The following is a 17331-nucleotide window of genomic DNA, read 5'->3' on the forward strand; positions in this document are numbered from 1 at the left end:
GCGATGGACTGCTAATCCATTGTGCTCTGCATGCATGGGTTCGAATCCCATTCTCATCGAGCCCTTCGTCTAAAGGTGCACTGTTTTGTGCTTGCCGTGGACACCAGGCTGGCATAACCTAGGCTAAAAGGTCCAGCAAACTCACAGGGCTTTGAAGAGATCAGCTGGAAGCATCAAGAGCAGGGCTGCTGCCTAAACCATGCCATTGCGGCACAAAGCTCCCGAGGCCACTCTTAAAACCTTTTCAAGGGCTTAATCTGCAGCCAAAGAAAGGCGCTGCTGAGAGTCAAACTCGGGATCTCCTGTTTACGAGACATGCGCTTTAACCAACTAAGCCACAGCACCACACCCGGACACTGTGCTCGTGCCAAAGGCAGACTTGTGTCAGCACAGGCACAGAACAGTTGTGAGGAACTTCTTGACAAATGTTACGCACATCAAGCTTCAAAATCTCTAACGCAGCATGAAAGGCAGAGGAGGAGATAGCAAAGGAGACTATGCAACGTCCTTTTGAACTCATCACTCCTCCAAAAGTTGTTGTTTTTTTCTTTTTCTTCTTTTTTCATTGCTTATTTTTCTTAGCTGTTTGGTGCCAAGAAAAACCAGCTTACGAGTAGCTTGAAAACTTTCCAGCTTTGTACTTTGCTTCATTTTTGCTAAAAGGTTTAAGAGCCAAGGCTACAACTCAGATATCTCTTGTGAAGTCAAGAGGTAACAGTGGGCCAATCCCACCTAATCTTATTTTAAACAGGCAGAGTCTGTGCTCTAGAATCAAACAATGGACCGAAAATAAAAGAAGGTGGGAAAAACCAATTTGCCCATCTTTTGGCTTCCACTCCCGTGAAGATGAAATGCATGCGGGCAAAAAGATTTGGGGAAGGAAACTATCTGCATCTTGCTTCAGACCGTTTCTTACGCTTCTAACTTTTCATTTGTCCCTTGGAAGACAGCAGGCAGACATCCTCCTGTTTTTGGAAGAACACAGAGTCCTTGATCTAGAGCTAATCAACAGGCTGAAAATGAACAAAGATGGGGAAGAAAAATAGGAACGCTGCCATTTTTCATACATCCTCCACCCTTGACGTTTGAATTCATGATCGCCAAGAGGAGTTTGTGAATATGACTATTTGTGGAAAGACATCCTGCATGTGTCTTTTAACCAAATGAATCATTGCCCGAGGTGAAGTCAAAGGGAACAGATACTGAAGCGGTGACAAGAGTTTTGGGACCCCAACCACAGTCAAACACTTTGCATTCATGTAAAAATGCCAGCCAGGTAGGAGAAAAGTGTAGACTTGAAATTGATGGTTGAGCTACATCTCTGAATGTCCTGGCAAAAGAGTGGCTCCATCCAGGCGAATTTCTCTTGACGCGGGCACAGTTCATCATCTAGAGCCAATAAAAAAGGAACAGCAGAAAGTGAAAAAAAAAGATGGGGAATACATGACATTTTGCACCTGTTGACGCTTCCTAATTCCATGCCGTTAGACTGCGTGTCTGCAGCAAAGTTGGTGAGCATTACTACTTGTGACTTGCTTTACACCCTTGATTGCATTTGTAACATTTGATTATACCCTTGGCAGAAAAGGAAGAATGAAGCTTTTGTCACAATGAATTGACAGCACGGAAGCAAGGTGCTCTATTAGGAGGTGAGAAACGGCATCCTGCTTGTGTCTTTTCCTCAAGTTTCTGCTTGTGACATGCAGCTCCCAAAATCAAAGCTCGCAAGCTTGCTGTGGATGAGGTGGCCGAGTGGTTAAGGCGATGGACTGCTAATCCATTGTGCTCTGCATGCATGGGTTCGAATCCCATTCTCATCGAGCCCTTCGTCTAAAGGTGCACTGTTTTGTGCTTGCCGTGGACACCAGGCTGGCATAACCTAGGCTAAAAGGTCCAGCAAAATCACAGGGCTTTGAAGAGATCAGCTGGAAGCATCAAGAGCAGGGCTGCTGCCTAAACCATGCCATTGTGGCAAAAAGCTCCCGAGGCCACTCTTAAAACCTTTTCAAAGGCTTAATCTGCAGCCAAAGAAAGGCGCTGCTGAGAGTCGAACTCAGGATCTCCTGTTTACTAGACAGGCGCTTTAACCAACTAAGCCACAGCACCACACCCAGACACTGTGCTCGTGCCAAAGGCAGACTTGTGTCAGCACAGGCACAGAACAGTTGTGAGGAACTTCTTGACAAATGTTACGCACATCAAGCTTCAAAATCTCTAACGCAGCATGAAAGGCAGAGGAGGAGATAGCAAAGGAGACTATGCAACGTCCTTTTGAACTCATCACTCCTCCAAAAGTTGTTGTTTTTTTCTTTTTCTTCTTTTTTCATTGCTTATTTTTCTTAGCTGTTTGGTGCCAAGAAAAACCAGCTTACGAGTAGCTTGAAAACTTTCCAGCTTTGTACATTGTTTCTTTTTTGCTAAAAGGTTTAAGAGCCAAGGCTAAAACTCAGATATCTCTTGTGAAGTCAAGAGGTAACAGTGGGCCAATCCCACCTAATCTTATTTTAAACAGGCAGAGTCTGTGCTCTAGAATCAAACAATGGACCGAAAATAAAAGAAGGTGGGAAAAACCAATTTGCCCATCTTTTGGCTTCCACTCCCGTGAAGATGAAATGCATGCGGGCAAAAAGATTTGGGGAAGGAAACTATCTGCATCTTGCTTCAGACCATTTCTTACGCTTCTAACTTTTCATTTGTCCCTTGGAAGACAGCAGGCAGACATCCTCCTGTTTTTGGAAGAACACAGAGTCCTTGATCTAGAGCTAATCAACAGGCTGAAAATGAACAAAGATGGGGAAGAAAAATAGGAACGCTGCCATTTTTCATACATCCTCCACCCTTGACGTTTGAATTCATGATCGCCAAGAGGAGTTTGCGAATATGACTATTTGTGGAAAGACATCCTGCATGTGTCTTTTAACCAAATGAATCATTGCCCGAGGTGAAGTCAAAGGGAACAGATACTGAAGCGGTGACAAGAGTTTTGGGACCCCAACCACAGTCAAACACTTTGCATTCATGTAAAAATGCCAGCCAGGTAGGAGAAAAGTGTAGACTTGAAATTGATGGTTGAGCTACATCTCTGAATGTCCTGGCAAAAGAGTGGCTCCATCCAGGCGAATTTCTCTTGACGCGGGCACAGTTCATCATCTAGAGCCAATAAAAAAGGAACAGCAGAAAGTGAAAAAAAAAGATGGGGAATACATGACATTTTGCACCTGTTGACGCTTCCTAATTCCATGCCGTTAGACTGCGTGTCTGCAGCAAAGTTGGTGAGCATTACTACTTGTGACTTGCTTTACACCCTTGATTGCATTTGTAACATTTGATTATACCCTTGGCAGAAAAGGAAGAATGAAGCTTTTGTCACAATGAATTGACAGCACGGAAGCAAGGTGCTCTATTAGGAGGTGAGAAACGGCATCCTGCTTGTGTCTTTTCCTCAAGTTTCTGCTTGTGACATGCAGCTCCCAAAATCAAAGCTCGCAAGCTTGCTGTGGATGAGGTGGCCGAGTGGTTAAGGCGATGGACTGCTAATCCATTGTGCTCTGCATGCATGGGTTCGAATCCCATCCTCATCGAGCCCTTCGTCTAAAGGTGCACTGTTTTGTGCTTGCCGTGGACACCAGGCTGGCATAACCTAGGCTAAAAGGTCCAGCAAACTCGCAGGGCTTTGAAGAGATCAGCTGGAAGCATCAAGAGCAGGGCTGCTGCCTAAACCATGCCATTGTGGCAAAAAGCTCCCGAGGCCACTCTTAAAACCTTTTCAAAGGCTTAATCTGCAGCCAAAGAAAGGCGCTGCTGAGAGTCGAACTCAGGATCTCCTGTTTACTAGACAGGCGCTTTAACCAACTAAGCCACAGCACCACACCCAGACACTGTGCTCGTGCCAAAGGCAGACTTGTGTCAGCACAGGCACAGAACAGTTGTGAGGAACTTCTTGACAAATGTTACGCACATCAAGCTTCAAAATCTCTAACGCAGCATGAAAGGCAGAGGAGGAGATAGCAAAGGAGACTATGCAACGTCCTTTTGAACTCATCACTCCTCCAAAAGTTGTTGTTTTTTTCTTTTTCTTCTTTTTTCATTGCTTATTTTTCTTAGCTGTTTGGTGCCAAGAAAAACCAGCTTACGAGTAGCTTGAAAACTTTCCAGCTTTGTACATTGCTTCATTTTTGCTAAAAGGTTTAAGAGCCAAGGCTACAACTCAGATATCTCTTGTGAAGTCAAGAGGTAACAGTGGGCCAATCCCACCTAATCTTATTTTAAACAGGCAGAGTCTGTGTTCTAGAATCAAACAATGGACCGAAAATAAAAGAAGGTGGGAAAAACCAATTTGCCCATCTTTTGGCTTCCACTCCCGTGAAGATGAAATGCATGCGGGCAAAAAGATTTGGGGAAGGAAACTATCTGCATCTTGCTTCAGACCGTTTCTTACGCTTCTAACTTTTCATTTGTCCCTTGGAAGACAGCAGGCAGACATCCTCCTGTTTTTGGAAGAACACAGAGTCCTTGATCTAGAGCTAATCAACAGGCTGAAAATGAACAAAGATGGGGAAGAAAAATAGGAACGCTGCCATTTTTCATACATCCTCCACCCTTGACGTTTGAATTCATGATCGCCAAGAGGAGTTTGTGAATATGACTATTTGTGGAAAGACATCCTGCATGTGTCTTTTAACCAAATGAATCATTGCCCGAGGTGAAGTCAAAGGGAACAGATACTGAAGCGGTGACAAGAGTTTTGGGACCCCAACCACAGTCAAACACTTTGCATTCATGTAAAAATGCCAGCCAGGTAGGAGAAAAGTGTAGACTTGAAATTGATGGTTGAGCTACATCTCTGAATGTCCTGGCAAAAGAGTGGCTCCATCCAGGCGAATTTCTCTTGACGCGGGCACAGTTCATCATCTAGAGCCAATAAAAAAGGAACAGCAGAAAGTGAAAAAAAAAGATGGGGAATACATGACATTTTGCACCTGTTGACGCTTCCTAATTCCATGCCGTTAGACTGCGTGTCTGCAGCAAAGTTGGTGAGCATTACTACTTGTGACTTGCTTTACACCCTTGATTGCATTTGTAACATTTGATTATACCCTTAGCAGAAAAGGAAGAATGAAGCTTTTGTCACAATGAATTGACAGCACGGAAGCAAGGTGCTCTATTAGGAGGTGAGAAACGGCATCCTGCTTGTGTCTTTTCCTCAAGTTTCTGCTTGTGACATGCAGCTCCCAAAATCAAAGCTCGCAAGCTTGCTGTGGATGAGGTGGCCGAGTGGTTAAGGCGATGGACTGCTAATCCATTGTGCTCTGCATGCATGGGTTCGAATCCCATCCTCATCGAGCCCTTCGTCTAAAGGTGCACTGTTTTGTGCTTTGCCGTGGACACCAGGCTGGCATAACCTAGGCTAAAAGGTCCAGCAAACTCGCAGGGCTTTGAAGAGATCAGCTGGAAGCATCAAGAGCAGGGCTGCTGCCTAAACCATGCCATTCTGGCAAAAAGCTCCCGAGGCCACTCTTAAAACCTTTTCAAAGGCTTAATCTGCAGCCAAAGAAAGGCGCTGCTGAGAGTCGAACTCAGGATCTCCTGTTTACTAGACAGGCGCTTTAACCAACTAAGCCACAGCACCACACCCGGACACTGTGCTCGTGCCAAAGGCAGACTTGTGTCAGCACAGGCACAGAACAGTTGTGAGGAACTTCTTGACAAATGTTACGCACATCAAGCTTCAAAATCTCTAACGCAGCATGAAAGGCAGAGGAGGAGATAGCAAAGGAGACTATGCAACGTCCTTTTGAACTCATCACTCCTCCAAAAGTTGTTGTTTTTTTCTTTTTCTTCTTTTTTCATTGCTTATTTTTCTTAGCTGTTTGGTGCCAAGAAAAACCAGCTTACGAGTAGCTTGAAAACTTTCCAGCTTTGTACATTGCTTCATTTTTGCTAAAAGGTTTAAGAGCCAAGGCTACAACTCAGATATCTCTTGTGAAGTCAAGAGGTAACAGTGGGCCAATCCCACCTAATCTTATTTTAAACAGGCAGAGTCTGTGCTCTAGAATCAAACAATGGACCGAAAATAAAAGATTGTGGGAAAAACCAATTTGCCCATCTTTTGGCTTCCACTCCCGTGAAGATGAAATGCATGCGGGCAAAAAGATTTGGGGAAGGAAACTATCTGCATCTTGCTTCAGACCGTTTCTTACGCTTCTAACTTTTCATTTGTCCCTTGGAAGACAGCAGGCAGACATCCTCCTGTTTTTGGAAGAACACAGAGTCCTTGATCTAGAGCTAATCAACAGGCTGAAAATGAACAAAGATGGGGAAGAAAAATAGGAACGCTGCCATTTTTCATACATCCTCCACCCTTGACGTTTGAATTCATGATCGCCAAGAGGAGTTTGTGAATATGACTATTTGTGGAAAGACATCCTGCATGTGTCTTTTAACCAAATGAATCATTGCCCGAGGTGAAGTCAAAGGGAACAGATACTGAAGCGGTGACAAGAGTTTTGGGACCCCAACCACAGTCAAACACTTTGCATTCATGTAAAAATGCCAGCCAGGTAGGAGAAAAGTGTAGACTTGAAATTGATGGTTGAGCTACATCTCTGAATGTCCTGGCAAAAGAGTGGCTCCATCCAGGCGAATTTCTCTTGACGCGGGCACAGTTCATCATCTAGAGCCAATAAAAAAGGAACAGCAGAAAGTGAAAAAAAAAGATGGGGAATACATGACATTTTGCACCTGTTGACGCTTCCTAATTCCATGCCGTTAGACTGCGTGTCTGCAGCAAAGTTGGTGAGCATTACTACTTGTGACTTGCTTTACACCCTTGATTGCATTTGTAACATTTGATTATACCCTTGGCAGAAAAGGAAGAATGAAGCTTTTGTCACAATGAATTGACAGCACGGAAGCAAGGTGCTCTATTAGGAGGTGAGAAACGGCATCCTGCTTGTGTCTTTTCCTCAAGTTTCTGCTTGTGACATGCAGCTCCCAAAATCAAAGCTCGCAAGCTTGCTGTGGATGAGGTGGCCGAGTGGTTAAGGCGATGGACTGCTAATCCATTGTGCTCTGCATGCATGGGTTCGAATCCCATCCTCATCGAGCCCTTCGTCTAAAGGTGCACTGTTTTGTGCTTGCCGTGGACACCAGGCTGGCATAACCTAGGCTAAAAGGTCCAGCAAACTCGCAGGGCTTTGAAGAGATCAGCTGGAAGCATCAAGAGCAGGGCTGCTGCCTAAACCATGCCATTGTGGCAAAAAGCTCCCGAGGCCACTCTTAAAACCTTTTCAAAGGCTTAATCTGCAGCCAAAGAAAGGCGCTGCTGAGAGTCGAACTCGGGATCTCCTGTTTACTAGACAGGCGCTTTAACCAACTAAGCCACAGCACCACACCCGGACACTGTGCTCGTGCCAAAGGCAGACTTGTGTCAGCACAGGCACAGAACAGTTGTGAGGAACTTCTTGACAAATGTTACGCACATCAAGCTTCAAAATCTCTAACGCAGCATGAAAGGCAGAGGAGGAGATAGCAAAGGAGACTATGCAACGTCCTTTTGAACTCATCACTCCTCCAAAAGTTGTTGTTTTTTTCTTTTTCTTCTTTTTTCATTGCTTATTTTTCTTAGCTGTTTGGTGCCAAGAAAAACCAGCTTACGAGTAGCTTGAAAACTTTCCAGCTTTGTACATTGCTTCATTTTTGCTAAAAGGTTTAAGAGCCAAGGCTACAACTCAGATATCTCTTGTGAAGTCAAGAGGTAACAGTGGGCCAATCCCACCTAATCTTATTTTAAACAGGCAGAGTCTGTGTTCTAGAATCAAACAATGGACCGAAAATAAAAGAAGGTGGGAAAAACCAATTTGCCCATCTTTTGGCTTCCACTCCCGTGAAGATGAAATGCATGCGGGCAAAAAGATTTGGGGAAGGAAACTATCTGCATCTTGCTTCAGACCGTTTCTTACGCTTCTAACTTTTCATTTGTCCCTTGGAAGACAGCAGGCAGACATCCTCCTGTTTTTGGAAGAACACAGAGTCCTTGATCTAGAGCTAATCAACAGGCTGAAAATGAACAAAGATGGGGAAGAAAAATAGGAACGCTGCCATTTTTCATACATCCTCCACCCTTGACGTTTGAATTCATGATCGCCAAGAGGAGTTTGTGAATATGACTATTTGTGGAAAGACATCCTGCATGTGTCTTTTAACCAAATGAATCATTGCCCGAGGTGAAGTCAAAGGGAACAGATACTGAAGCGGTGACAAGAGTTTTGGGACCCCAACCACAGTCAAACACTTTGCATTCATGTAAAAATGCCAGCCAGGTAGGAGAAAAGTGTAGACTTGAAATTGATGGTTGAGCTACATCTCTGAATGTCCTGGCAAAAGAGTGGCTCCATCCAGGCGAATTTCTCTTGACGCGGGCACAGTTCATCATCTAGAGCCAATAAAAAAGGAACAGCAGAAAGTGAAAAAAAAAGATGGGGAATACATGACATTTTGCACCTGTTGACGCTTCCTAATTCCATGCCGTTAGACTGCGTGTCTGCAGCAAAGTTGGTGAGCATTACTACTTGTGACTTGCTTTACACCCTTGATTGCATTTGTAACATTTGATTATACCCTTGGCAGAAAAGGAAGAATGAAGCTTTTGTCACAATAAATTGACAGCACGGAAGCAAGGTGCTCTATTAGGAGGTGAGAAATGGCATCCTGCTTGTGTCTTTTCCTCAAGTTTCTGCTTGTGACATGCAGCTCCCAAAATCAAAGCTCGCAAGCTTGCTGTGGATGAGGTGGCCGAGTGGTTAAGGCGATGGACTGCTAATCCATTGTGCTCTGCATGCATGGGTTCGAATCCCATCCTCATCGAGCCCTTCGTCTAAAGGTGCACTGTTTTGTGCTTGCCGTGGACACCAGGCTGGCATAACCTAGGCTAAAAGGTCCAGCAAACTCGCAGGGCTTTGAAGAGATCAGCTGGAAGCATCAAGAGCAGGGCTGCTGCCTAAACCATGCCATTGTGGCAAAAAGCTCCCGAGGCCACTCTTAAAACCTTTTCAAAGGCTTAATCTGCAGCCAAAGAAAGGCGCTGCTGAGAGTCGAACTCAGGATCTCCTGTTTACTAGACAGGCGCTTTAACCAACTAAGCCACAGCACCACACCCAGACACTGTGCTCGTGCCAAAGGCAGACTTGTGTCAGCACAGGCACAGAACAGTTGTGAGGAACTTCTTGACAAATGTTACGCACATCAAGCTTCAAAATCTCTAACGCAGCATGAAAGGCAGAGGAGGAGATAGCAAAGGAGACTATGCAACGTCCTTTTGAACTCATCACTCCTCCAAAAGTTGTTGTTTTTTTCTTTTTCTTCTTTTTTCATTGCTTATTTTTCTTAGCTGTTTGGTGCCAAGAAAAACCAGCTTACGAGTAGCTTGAAAACTTTCCAGCTTTGTACATTGCTTCATTTTTGCTAAAAGGTTTAAGAGCCAAGGCTACAACTCAGATATCTCTTGTGAAGTCAAGAGGTAACAGTGGGCCAATCCCACCTAATCTTATTTTAAACAGGCAGAGTCTGTGCTCTAGAATCAAACAATGGACCGAAAATAAAAGAAGGTGGGAAAAACCAATTTGCCCATCTTTTGGCTTCCACTCCCGTGAAGATGAAATGCATGCGGGCAAAAAGATTTGGGGAAGGAAACTATCTGCATCTTGCTTCAGACCGTTTCTTACGCTTCTAACTTTTCATTTGTCCCTTGGAAGACAGCAGGCAGACATCCTCCTGTTTTTGGAAGAACACAGAGTCCTTGATCTAGAGCTAATCAACAGGCTGAAAATGAACAAAGATGGGGAAGAAAAATAGGAACGCTGCCATTTTTCATACATCCTCCACCCTTGACGTTTGAATTCATGATCGCCAAGAGGAGTTTGTGAATATGACTATTTGTGGAAAGACATCCTGCATGTGTCTTTTAACCAAATGAATCATTGCCCGAGGTGAAGTCAAAGGGAACAGATACTGAAGCGGTGACAAGAGTTTTGGGACCCCAACCACAGTCAAACACTTTGCATTCATGTAAAAATGCCAGCCAGGTAGGAGAAAAGTGTAGACTTGAAATTGATGGTTGAGCTACATCTCTGAATGTCCTGGCAAAAGAGTGGCTCCATCCAGGCGAATTTCTCTTGACGCGGGCACAGTTCATCATCTAGAGCCAATAAAAAAGGAACAGCAGAAAGTGAAAAAAAAAGATGGGGAATACATGACATTTTGCACCTGTTGACGCTTCCTAATTCCATGCCGTTAGACTGCGTGTCTGCAGCAAAGTTGGTGAGCATTACTACTTGTGACTTGCTTTACACCCTTGATTGCATTTGTAACATTTGATTATACCCTTGGCAGAAAAGGAAGAATGAAGCTTTTGTCACAATGAATTGACAGCACGGAAGCAAGGTGCTCTATTAGGAGGTGAGAAACGGCATCCTGCTTGTGTCTTTTCCTCAAGTTTCTGCTTGTGACATGCAGCTCCCAAAATCAAAGCTCGCAAGCTTGCTGTGGATGAGGTGGCCGAGTGGTTAAGGCGATGGACTGCTAATCCATTGTGCTCTGCATGCATGGGTTCGAATCCCATCCTCATCGAGCCCTTCGTCTAAAGGTGCACTGTTTTGTGCTTGCCGTGGACACCAGGCTGGCATAACCTAGGCTAAAAGGTCCAGCAAACTCGCAGGGCTTTGAAGAGATCAGCTGGAAGCATCAAGAGCAGGGCTGCTGCCTAAACCATGCCATTGCGGCACAAAGCTCCCGAGGCCACTCTTAAAACCTTTTCAAGGGCTTAATCTGCAGCCAAAGAAAGGCGCTGCTGAGAGTCGAACTCAGGATCTCCTGTTTACTAGACAGGCGCTTTAACCAACTAAGCCACAGCACCACACCTGGACACTGTGCTCGTGCCAAAGGCAGACTTGTGTCAGCACAGGCACAGAACAGTTGTGAGGAACTTCTTGACAAATGTTACGCACATCAAGCTTCAAAATCTCTAACGCAGCATGAAAGGCAGAGGAGGAGATAGCAAAGGAGACTATGCAACGTCCTTTTGAACTCATCACTCCTCCAAAAGTTGTTGTTTTTTTCTTTTTCTTCTTTTTTCATTGCTTATTTTTCTTAGCTGTTTGGTGCCAAGAAAAACCAGCTTACGAGTAGCTTGAAAACTTTCCAGCTTTGTACATTGCTTCATTTTTGCTAAAAGGTTTAAGAGCCAAGGCTACAACTCAGATATCTCTTGTGAAGTCAAGAGGTAACAGTGGGCCAATCCCACCTAATCTTATTTTAAACAGGCAGAGTCTGTGCTCTAGAATCAAACAATGGACCGAAAATAAAAGAAGGTGGGAAAAACCAATTTGCCCATCTTTTGGCTTCCACTCCCGTGAAGATGAAATGCATGCGGGCAAAAAGATTTGGGGAAGGAAACTATCTGCATCTTGCTTCAGACCGTTTCTTACACTTCTAACTTTTCATTTGTCCCTTGGAAGACAGCAGGCAGACATCCTCCTGTTTTTGGAAGAACACAGAGTCCTTGATCTAGAGCTAATCAACAGGCTGAAAATGAACAAAGATGGGGAAGAAAAATAGGAACGCTGCCATTTTTCATACATCCTCCACCCTTGACGTTTGAATTCATGATCGCCAAGAGGAGTTTGTGAATATGACTATTTGTGGAAAGACATCCTGCATGTGTCTTTTAACCAAATGAATCATTGCCCGAGGTGAAGTCAAAGGGAACAGATACTGAAGCAGTGACAAGAGTTTTGGGACCCCAACCACAGTCAAACACTTTGCATTCATGTAAAAATGCCAGCCAGGTAGGAGAAAAGTGTAGACTTGAAATTGATGGTTGAGCTACATCTCTGAATGTCCTGGCAAAAGAGTGGCTCCATCCAGGCGAATTTCTCTTGACGCGGGCACAGTTCATCATCTAGAGCCAATAAAAAAGGAACAGCAGAAAGTGAAAAAAAAAGATGGGGAATACATGACATTTTGCACCTGTTGACGCTTCCTAATTCCATGCCGTTAGACTGCGTGTCTGCAGCAAAGTTGGTGAGCATTACTACTTGTGACTTGCTTTACACCCTTGATTGCATTTGTAACATTTGATTATACCCTTGGCAGAAAAGGAAGAATGAAGCTTTTGTCACAATGAATTGACAGCACGGAAGCAAGGTGCTCTATTAGGAGGTGAGAAATGGCATCCTGCTTGTGTCTTTTCCTCAAGTTTCTGCTTGTGACATGCAGCTCCCAAAATCAAAGCTCGCAAGCTTGCTGTGGATGAGGTGGCCGAGTGGTTAAGGCGATGGACTGCTAATCCATTGTGCTCTGCATGCATGGGTTCGAATCCCATCCTCATCGAGCCCTTCGTCTAAAGGTGCACTGTTTTGTGCTTGCCGTGGACACCAGGCTGGCATAACCTAGGCTAAAAGGTCCAGCAAACTCGCAGGGCTTTGAAGAGATCAGCTGGAAGCATCAAGAGCAGGGCTGCTGCCTAAACCATGCCATTGTGGCAAAAAGCTCCCGAGGCCACTCTTAAAACCTTTTCAAAGGCTTAATCTGCAGCCAAAGAAAGGCGCTGCTGAGAGTCGAACTCAGGATCTCCTGTTTACTAGACAGGCGCTTTAACCAACTAAGCCACAGCACCACACCCAGACACTGTGCTCGTGCCAAAGGCAGACTTGTGTCAGCACAGGCACAGAACAGTTGTGAGGAACTTCTTGACAAATGTTACGCACATCAAGCTTCAAAATCTCTAACGCAGCATGAAAGGCAGAGGAGGAGATAGCAAAGGAGACTATGCAACGTCCTTTTGAACTCATCACTCCTCCAAAAGTTGTTGTTTTTTTCTTTTTCTTCTTTTTTCATTGCTTATTTTTCTTAGCTGTTTGGTGCCAAGAAAAACCAGCTTACGAGTAGCTTGAAAACTTTCCAGCTTTGTACATTGCTTCATTTTTGCTAAAAGGTTTAAGAGCCAAGGCTACAACTCAGATATCTCTTGTGAAGTCAAGAGGTAACAGTGGGCCAATCCCACCTAATCTTATTTTAAACAGGCAGAGTCTGTACTCTAGAATCAAACAATGGACCGAAAATAAAAGAAGGTGGGAAAAACCAATTTGCCCATCTTTTGGCTTCCACTCCCGTGAAGATGAAATGCATGCGGGCAAAAAGATTTGGGGAAGGAAACTATCTGCATCTTGCTTCAGACCGTTTCTTACGCTTCTAACTTTTCATTTGTCCCTTGGAAGACAGCAGGCAGACATCCTCCTGTTTTTGGAAGAACACAGAGTCCTTGATCTAGAGCTAATCAACAGGCTGAAAATGAACAAAGATGGGGAAGAAAAATAGGAACGCTGCCATTTTTCATACATCCTCCACCCTTGACGTTTGAATTCATGATCGCCAAGAGGAGTTTGTGAATATGACTATTTGTGGAAAGACATCCTGCATGTGTCTTTTAACCAAATGAATCATTGCCCGAGGTGAAGTCAAAGGGAACAGATACTGAAGCGGTGACAAGAGTTTTGGGACCCCAACCACAGTCAAACACTTTGCATTCATGTAAAAATGCCAGCCAGGTAGGAGAAAAGTGTAGACTTGAAATTGATGGTTGAGCTACATCTCTGAATGTCCTGGCAAAAGAGTGGCTCCATCCAGGCGAATTTCTCTTGACGCGGGCACAGTTCATCATCTAGAGCCAATAAAAAAGGAACAGCAGAAAGTGAAAAAAAAAGATGGGGAATACATGACATTTTGCACCTGTTGACGCTTCCTAATTCCATGCCGTTAGACTGCGTGTCTGCAGCAAAGTTGGTGAGCATTACTACTTGTGACTTGCTTTACACCCTTGATTGCATTTGTAACATTTGATTATACCCTTGGCAGAAAAGGAAGAATGAAGCTTTTGTCACAATGAATTGACAGCACGGAAGCAAGGTGCTCTATTAGGAGGTGAGAAACGGCATCCTGCTTGTGTCTTTTCCTCAAGTTTCTGCTTGTGACATGCAGCTCCCAAAATCAAAGCTCGCAAGCTTGCTGTGGATGAGGTGGCCGAGTGGTTAAGGCGATGGACTGCTAATCCATTGTGCTCCGCATGCATGGGTTCGAATCCCATCCTCATCGAGCCCTTCGTCTAAAGGTGCACTGTTTTGTGCTTGCCGTGGACACCAGGCTGGCATAACCTAGGCTAAAAGGTCCAGCAAACTCGCAGGGCTTTGAAGAGATCAGCTGGAAGCATCAAGAGCAGGGCTGCTGCCTAAACCATGCCATTGTGGCAAAAAGCTCCCGAGGCCACTCTTAAAACCTTTTCAAAGGCTTAATCTGTAAACTCAGGATCTCCTGTTTACTAGACAGGCGCTTTAACCAACTAAGCCACAGCACCACACCCAGACACTGTGCTCGTGCCAAAGGCAGACTTGTGTCAGCACAGGCACAGAACAGTTGTGAGGAACTTCTTGACAAATGTTACGTACATCAAGCTTCAAAATCTCTAACGCAGCATGAAAGGCAGAGGAGGAGATAGCAAAGGAGACTATGCAACGTCCTTTTGAACTCATCACTCCTCCAAAAGTTGTTGTTTTTTTCTTTTTCTTCTTTTTTCATTGCTTATTTTTCTTAGCTGTTTGGTGCCAAGAAAAACCAGCTTACGAGTAGCTTGAAAACTTTCCAGCTTTGTACATTGTTTCTTTTTTGCTAAAAGGTTTAAGAGCCAAGGCTACAACTCAGATATCTCTTGTGAAGTCAAGAGGTAACAGTGGGCCAATCCCACCTAATCTTATTTTAAACAGGCAGAGTCTGTGCTCTAGAATCAAACAATGGACCGAAAATAAAAGAAGGTGGGAAAAACCAATTTGCCCATCTTTTGGCTTCCACTCCCGTGAAGATGAAATGCATGCGGGCAAAAAGATTTGGGGAAGGAAACTATCTGCATCTTGCTTCAGACCGTTTCTTACGCTTCTAACTTTTCATTTGTCCCTTGGAAGACAGCAGGCAGACATCCTCCTGTTTTTGGAAGAACACAGAGTCCTTGATCTAGAGCTAATCAACAGGCTGAAAATGAACAAAGATGGGGAAGAAAAATAGGAACGCTGCCATTTTTCATACATCCTCCACCCTTGACGTTTGAATTCATGATCGCCAAGAGGAGTTTGTGAATATGACTATTTGTGGAAAGACATCCTGCATGTGTCTTTTAACCAAATGAATCATTGCCCGAGGTGAAGTCAAAGGGAACAGATACTGAAGCGGTGACAAGAGTTTTGGGACCCCAACCACAGTCAAACACTTTGCATTCATGTAAAAATGCCAGCCAGGTAGGAGAAAAGTGTAGACTTGAAATTGATGGTTGAGCTACATCTCTGAATGTCCTGGCAAAAGAGTGGCTCCATCCAGGCGAATTTCTCTTGACGCGGGCACAGTTCATCATCTAGAGCCAATAAAAAAGGAACAGCAGAAAGTGAAAAAAAAAGATGGGGAATACATGACATTTTGCACCTGTTGACGCTTCCTAATTCCATGCCGTTAGACTGCGTGTCTGCAGCAAAGTTGGTGAGCATTACTACTTGTGACTTGCTTTACACCCTTGATTGCATTTGTAACATTTGATTATACCCTTGGCAGAAAAGGAAGAATGAAGCTTTTGTCACAATGAATTGACAGCACGGAAGCAAGGTGCTCTATTAGGAGGTGAGAAACGGCATCCTGCTTGTGTCTTTTCCTCAAGTTTCTGCTTGTGACATGCAGCTCCCAAAATCAAAGCTCGCAAGCTTGCTGTGGATGAGGTGGCCGAGTGGTTAAGGCGATGGACTGCTAATCCATTGTGCTCTGCATGCATGGGTTCGAACCCCATTCTCATCGAGCCCTTCGTCTAAAGGTGCACTGTTTTGTGCTTGCCGTGGACACCAGGCTGGCATAACCTAGGCTAAAAGGTCCAGCAAACTCACAGGGCTTTGAAGAGATCAGCTGGAAGCATCAAGAGCAGGGCTGCTGCCTAAACCATGCCATTGCGGCACAAAGCTCCCGAGGCCACTCTTAAAACCTTTTCAAGGGCTTAATCTGCAGCCAAAGAAAGGCGCTGCTGAGAGTCAAACTCAGGATCTCCTGTTTACGAGACATGCGCTTTAACCAACTAAGCCACAGCACCACACCCGGACACTGTGCTCGTGCCAAAGGCAGACTTGTGTCAGCACAGGCACAGAACAGTTGTGAGGAACTTCTTGACAAATGTTACGCACATCAAGCTTCAAAATCTCTAACGCAGCATGAAAGGCAGAGGAGGAGATAGCAAAGGAGACTATGCAACGTCCTTTTGAACTCATCACTCCTCCAAAAGTTGTTGTTTTTTTCTTTTTCTTCTTTTTTCATTGCTTATTTTTCTTAGCTGTTTGGTGCCAAGAAAAACCAGCTTACGAGTAGCTTGAAAACTTTCCAGCTTTGTACTTTGCTTCATTTTTGCTAAAAGGTTTAAGAGCCAAGGCTACAACTCAGATATCTCTTGTGAAGTCAAGAGGTAACAGTGGGCCAATCCCACCTAATCTTATTTTAAACAGGCAGAGTCTGTGCTCTAGAATCAAACAATGGACCGAAAATAAAAGAAGGTGGGAAAAACCAATTTGCCCATCTTTTGGCTTCCACTCCCGTGAAGATGAAATGCATGCGGGCAAAAAGATTTGGGGAAGGAAACTATCTGCATCTTGCTTCAGACCGTTTCTTACGCTTCTAACTTTTCATTTGTCCCTTGGAAGACAGCAGGCAGACATCCTCCTGTTTTTGGAAGAACACAGAGTCCTTGATCTAGAGCTAATCAACAGGCTGAAAATGAACAAAGATGGGGAAGAAAAATAGGAACGCTGCCATTTTTCATACATCCTCCACCCTTGACGTTTGAATTCATGATCGCCAAGAGGAGTTTGTGAATATGACTATTTGTGGAAAGACATCCTGCATGTGTCTTTTAACCAAATGAATCATTGCCCGAGGTGAAGTCAAAGGGAACAGATACTGAAGCGGTGACAAGAGTTTTGGGACCCCAACCACAGTCAAACACTTTGCATTCATGTAAAAATGCCAGCCAGGTAGGAGAAAAGTGTAGACTTGAAATTGATGGTTGAGCTACATCTCTGAATGTCCTGGCAAAAGAGTGGCTCCATCCAGGCGAATTTCTCTTGACGCGGGCACAGTTCATCATCTAGAGCCAATAAAAAAGGAACAGCAGAAAGTGAAAAAAAAAGATGGGGAATACATGACATTTTGCACCTGTTGACGCTTCCTAATTCCATGCCGTTAGACTGCGTGTCTGCAGCAAAG

At 44.4% G+C, this 17331-nt stretch overlaps 13 non-coding genes across 13 annotated transcripts; 6 read left to right on the forward strand and 7 right to left on the reverse strand.

Moving 5' to 3' along the window:
• Nucleotides 1–2032: 2032 nt before the first annotated feature.
• Nucleotides 2033–2106, reverse strand: TRNAT-AGU (transfer RNA threonine (anticodon AGU)). Its single transcript has one exon. It is a non-coding gene; the product is annotated as a tRNA-Thr (tRNA).
• A 1393-nt stretch (nt 2107–3499) lies between these two features.
• Nucleotides 3500–3581, forward strand: TRNAS-GCU (transfer RNA serine (anticodon GCU)). The gene has a single exon. It is a non-coding gene; the product is annotated as a tRNA-Ser (tRNA).
• Nucleotides 3582–3793: 212 nt separating this feature from the next.
• Nucleotides 3794–3867, reverse strand: TRNAT-AGU (transfer RNA threonine (anticodon AGU)). Its single transcript has one exon. It is a non-coding gene; the product is annotated as a tRNA-Thr (tRNA).
• Nucleotides 3868–5260: 1393 nt separating this feature from the next.
• Nucleotides 5261–5342, forward strand: TRNAS-GCU (transfer RNA serine (anticodon GCU)). Its single transcript has one exon. It is a non-coding gene; the product is annotated as a tRNA-Ser (tRNA).
• Nucleotides 5343–5555: 213 nt separating this feature from the next.
• On the reverse strand, nt 5556–5629 carry TRNAT-AGU (transfer RNA threonine (anticodon AGU)). Its single transcript has one exon. It is a non-coding gene; the product is annotated as a tRNA-Thr (tRNA).
• A 1393-nt stretch (nt 5630–7022) lies between these two features.
• Nucleotides 7023–7104, forward strand: TRNAS-GCU (transfer RNA serine (anticodon GCU)). Its single transcript has one exon. It is a non-coding gene; the product is annotated as a tRNA-Ser (tRNA).
• A 1679-nt stretch (nt 7105–8783) lies between these two features.
• TRNAS-GCU (transfer RNA serine (anticodon GCU)) lies at nt 8784–8865 on the forward strand. The gene has a single exon. It is a non-coding gene; the product is annotated as a tRNA-Ser (tRNA).
• A 212-nt stretch (nt 8866–9077) lies between these two features.
• On the reverse strand, nt 9078–9151 carry TRNAT-AGU (transfer RNA threonine (anticodon AGU)). Its single transcript has one exon. It is a non-coding gene; the product is annotated as a tRNA-Thr (tRNA).
• Nucleotides 9152–10544: 1393 nt separating this feature from the next.
• Nucleotides 10545–10626, forward strand: TRNAS-GCU (transfer RNA serine (anticodon GCU)). The gene has a single exon. It is a non-coding gene; the product is annotated as a tRNA-Ser (tRNA).
• A 212-nt stretch (nt 10627–10838) lies between these two features.
• On the reverse strand, nt 10839–10912 carry TRNAT-AGU (transfer RNA threonine (anticodon AGU)). Its single transcript has one exon. It is a non-coding gene; the product is annotated as a tRNA-Thr (tRNA).
• A 1393-nt stretch (nt 10913–12305) lies between these two features.
• Nucleotides 12306–12387, forward strand: TRNAS-GCU (transfer RNA serine (anticodon GCU)). Its single transcript has one exon. It is a non-coding gene; the product is annotated as a tRNA-Ser (tRNA).
• Nucleotides 12388–12599: 212 nt separating this feature from the next.
• TRNAT-AGU (transfer RNA threonine (anticodon AGU)) lies at nt 12600–12673 on the reverse strand. Its single transcript has one exon. It is a non-coding gene; the product is annotated as a tRNA-Thr (tRNA).
• A 3421-nt stretch (nt 12674–16094) lies between these two features.
• Nucleotides 16095–16168, reverse strand: TRNAT-CGU (transfer RNA threonine (anticodon CGU)). The gene has a single exon. It is a non-coding gene; the product is annotated as a tRNA-Thr (tRNA).
• Nucleotides 16169–17331: the final 1163 nt, after the last annotated feature.

This window comes from Staurois parvus, unplaced genomic scaffold (genome assembly GCF_062004578.1).
Source record: "Staurois parvus isolate SC_StPar_1 unplaced genomic scaffold, SC_StPar_1.0 ptg000020l, whole genome shotgun sequence".
Taxonomy (NCBI): Eukaryota; Metazoa; Chordata; class Amphibia; order Anura; family Ranidae; genus Staurois; species Staurois parvus.